Source organism: Magnolia sinica, chromosome 3 (genome assembly GCF_029962835.1).
Source record: "Magnolia sinica isolate HGM2019 chromosome 3, MsV1, whole genome shotgun sequence".
NCBI lineage: Eukaryota > Viridiplantae > Streptophyta > Magnoliopsida > Magnoliales > Magnoliaceae > Magnolia > Magnolia sinica.
Window position 1 is genome coordinate 12,973,007 of NC_080575.1, and position 4,417 is coordinate 12,977,423.

Consider the following 4,417-nt stretch of genomic DNA (forward strand, 5'->3'; position numbering starts at 1 on the left):
ATGGACATCATTTTCGAAAATAGTTTGGGTTCCAAGTATATTTTTGCTATCAATTTATGCTGCAGCCAGAGACTGAACAACTAGAAATTACCATTTTGCATTCTCATATTTCATCATGTCAACTTTGGTATGGAATGTGAGAAGTCTCAAGAACAACTAGGAAAATCTAGTTGACAGGGGCAATCAAGATCGTTTGATTACTGGTCTAACAAATAAAAGGTTAAGAAGAGACAAATAGTCCACATTCATCGTATTATACAGGAAAAAAAAAAGATCTAGAGATTGGTGGTGAGGATCTTTGAATCCCAAACGCTAAGCCATATGCACCACAAATGAGAAAGTGGATGTTTATTTTTGCAAAAAAAGAAAAAAAATAGAAAAAAAGATGAGAAGTAACCAGTATTCAGTTCACAGGTGGGCCACCTAAACATTGGATGTTGTAGCACGTTCTCAGATGTCAAAACTGATGAATGGCCCAGATCCTACAGCATTGACACACATTAAAATTCACATGTAAAATCTAACCAAAGGGCTGATTAAAAGCTAACCAAATGGACCCCAAGATTCCATTAAGTTCAGCTTACTAGTGGACCCAAATGTTTGTCCAAATGAAATGATTTTGGATGTATAAATACAAATCTAACAAGGAATAATTTCAATTCCCAACAATACAATGGAGACTATAGGTCACTTACTTGTACAAATGCGACTTGTACTACTCAATAGAATCAATTCCCAGTCAATCTTCAGCAGCAACCGAGCTAACTTCTAGCATTCAACAGTTGGACCGCACAATACCTTTTATGCCTCTCTCTCTCTCTCTCTCTCTCTCTCTCTCTCTCTCTCTCTCTCTCCCTCTCCCTCTCTCTCTTTTATCTCATTTTATGTTCTTCTCCATCATCTTTTAGATGTCCTCTCCATTTCTTCTCCATCTTGGTTTCATATTTTCTTTTACACTTCATTTTCAGCTCCGAAAAATGCAAGGTCTTTACCGGATCTGTTCATCACAAAGTACGAGTTATGGGCCATTATGGTCTAAGGTCCACTTAAAGATAAGGTGTGATTGAGGGTCTTTACTCACAGTGGTATAGATGGTTTGCACCAAGTAAATGCTTTAAAAGGGACTGTAAATTTTCAGTCCATGTTAGCAAAATGAACTCACATCAAGCTTTAATTAGCTTCCTGTTCTAGAACAAATGGATTTACAAAGAGAGCAAAAGGAATAGAGAAATTGACATTCTGTAATGTGCTAGCATGAAAAATACTTAGCAGGAAAACTGCTGCATTGATTAGTATAGTTGGTAGGGAAAACCTTTTTTATGGATTTGATGGCATGTACAAGATGAGTGGGCCCCAGACTCTCTGAAAACCCTCTAACGTTGTACAGAGGCATCCCAACTAATCTCAATTGATGCACGGCCAATGTACATCTCTTTGAAAGCCTACAAGGCAAGGAAAGGTTTCCCATGAGTTTTTTTCTGTATCACATTCTCCTCTTTTTTTATATGTATATAGTAAATTTGAGCAAGTTATACTCTGTTAGAGAGACATATTAGATTACATAATTAAATGCTCGTCGTTTCTAAAACTAAATTTATGCATAACTTCAAAGGTATAAAAACATACATAAGTTAATTATTTTTGTGCATGATGTACATACCTGGAAGATTTATGCACATGATGTAACATTTTCGTGTTGCGGCCTTTGTTCTTTCCTTTCCTAGATCCTCCACCAGACTTCATTGGATTTATTCATTGGTGCCTTCAAATCTTCATCACCAGCAAGCCAACTCAAATACAACTTGGACTCACAATCACCTTGATTTGTGATTTAAATTTCAGTGCATTTCAAAGACAATGTTCTAAATGAATTCTTTTCCTATCTTTTTCAAATATTTGAAAAGAATTCAGATCATACATAAAGCAAACATACCTTTTGGGGGCTAAGGCTTAGTTAAAGGTCCCACAATAATTTCATGTTTTCAAAACTTAAAAGGATAAGGGAAGCAAAAATATGATAGAGGAATTGACTCTAAAATAGGATACAATAAAGTTAGCATTGGGATAGGCCACATACGGTTAATACAACTTTACAAAGCATCGTAGCATTGCATTTTTTTTTACACACGCACACATACCCCACACACTCATGCTGTAGTGGAATTTCGCCACCTATGGGTACTCAAACCCTTGACCAGGTGTTGAAACTCCTAAGAGTCTACCACCGGAGCAAGAGTAAGGACCCAACATTCTTTAAACAACCACACCCTTGTACAATGTCATGGCCTTTTTCACATGTCAATAGATGCATTGATTAGCCATATGTGTATCAAAATAATCGCTAACATTTCACTGTACAAACATGTTAAATCGTACCTTTTTTTGTAAAGTGGGAGTACACCACCTATAAAAATCCAAACATGTAAGGAAAAAACTGTAAAAACATTTGGGTGGGTACTACAAACAAAAAGTTCCTCACCTATCATATAGCCCAGACATAGGCATGTAAGAAAGGACCCATCGTATCAAGTAGATATACTTCCTAATAAAAGAGCTACCTAATAAAAAGTTTGAGGCCATGAGTCACAACAAACAACCAACAAAAAACTATACAATGTCAAACTGAGCAACCTACAAAAATCCGAGGCCTGCAAATACAGAATAGGGATTGAGGCCCCTCATCCTCTTCTTCATACGAACTTCTTCCAAGAACCAGTTTTAGAGCATGAGGGCAAAAAGAAACAACAAGGGCTATGGAACAGAATCACGAGAGATAGACAATCATGATCTCTTCAGCTTGTAATATCTTTCCTGCACGAATTCACACAAAGACCCCACTCGAAAAGAGAAGAAAATCATATTTTGGTAATCGGTATCATCCTTAGCCACACTAGCCATCTCCAACTCATGTGCACCTACAATATCACATTGTGTAGGCCACAAAAGTATAGGAATGTTATACTCATACTTTCAAAGTCTCGCTTCACACCCAAAAAGTATAGGAATGTTTTATATATGGAAATGGCACAATAAACCCAATCAGTTCATAATGTCTACTAGAAATAAAAGAAATGTAAGCAGTAAGCACTGTTTGTGATTCTAAACTTAGTAGGAAATTAGAATAGAAACTAATACCTTATTTCTATGGACTTATCTTGCCAAGCAAAAGTTATGCAGCCATATTTTTTCGCTCAAATTGCATATCTCCCTGAACATGACATTGGACTGTAAATATATCTCATAAATGATACATAAATGAAAAATCCTAAAGAGGACGTGAAAATACCGAATTGAAATAAAATCTATCTCCTTGGGAGAAGCAATCCATAAATTTCATCACAAAAAGACCGCAATCATACCTATTTACACTAAAACGATAAAAGTGAGTACCTATTAAAACAAAATCAACACACATTCGTACAAAGAAGTGATTGGAAGATAAACATATGAATTTTTTTATTGAGGGCATTCATTATCCATAATGAGTTGAAAAGTACCGCAATCAAGTATATCATGTATTGAAAAATATTTCTTTACACTTATAACCTGCAATAATAATAAAAAGTAAATATTCTTATAATCATATTATTCGAGTTTAAACAATTTACATCGAAAAAATAATTTAAATTGAAACATATAAACAACTACATACCATTGTATTGATGTAGCTAGATGTATGATGACCTTTGATAGAATTGTAAACTGAAAATATTTTTTTCTTTAAGTTAATAGTGAGAAAGTACCAGTGTGATACTTCATTCTCAGGAATAAAATTTTTATCTCTATACTCCCCAAATCATAAGATATCGTCTTAAAGACACGTTGAATTTGACGACTAAAACTCTTATCCATGTCTTCACTTTTCTTTCTTTTTACCTTATCATTTCTCCTTGAACATATAAATTGATAAATTAGTTCAATCACAAACAAATTAAAATGCTTGCTAAACACATCAATCTTTGTATGAACATTGCGCATTTATATGAAAAACTTACATGAAACCAGATATTAAAGAAACGATATTTTAATAAATCTTGTCTATCTCTATTTTGTCGACTCTTCAGCAATTCACTATACTTGTCTATAACATAAAACACAATTAAAAAAAATATATAATATGTCAAATGATTATACTCTTTGTATCCATTAATAGTAGATTAATATATGTTGCTACATGAGGTAGTAAGAGAATAAAAACAATATATGTGGATATACCTCATCATCAAGCCATCCTCTAGGATCAATCAATAAGTTTAATGAACTTCGAAGGATATAAAGTGGTCCACAAGAATCCTTTCTAAAGACATGTATAGGGTATTAGTGTGAGGAACTACCACAATGAAAGTAAGTGAATAATGACAAACGAATAATGACAAACTAATTAATTTATGTGTCATACTTGCAATTAGTCATGTTA

The 4,417-nt window shown here is 34.0% G+C and overlaps 1 long non-coding RNA gene across 1 annotated transcript; it reads right to left on the bottom strand.

Annotated features, from left to right (window-relative positions):
• Nucleotides 1–2,383: 2,383 nt before the first annotated feature.
• On the bottom strand, nucleotides 2,384–3,728 carry LOC131241426 (uncharacterized). The gene is made up of 3 exons (XR_009169025.1): nucleotides 3,422–3,728; nucleotides 3,136–3,208; nucleotides 2,384–2,915 (listed from the first exon to the last, which is right to left on the bottom strand). It is a non-coding gene; the product is annotated as an uncharacterized LOC131241426 (long non-coding RNA).
• Nucleotides 3,729–4,417: the final 689 nt, after the last annotated feature.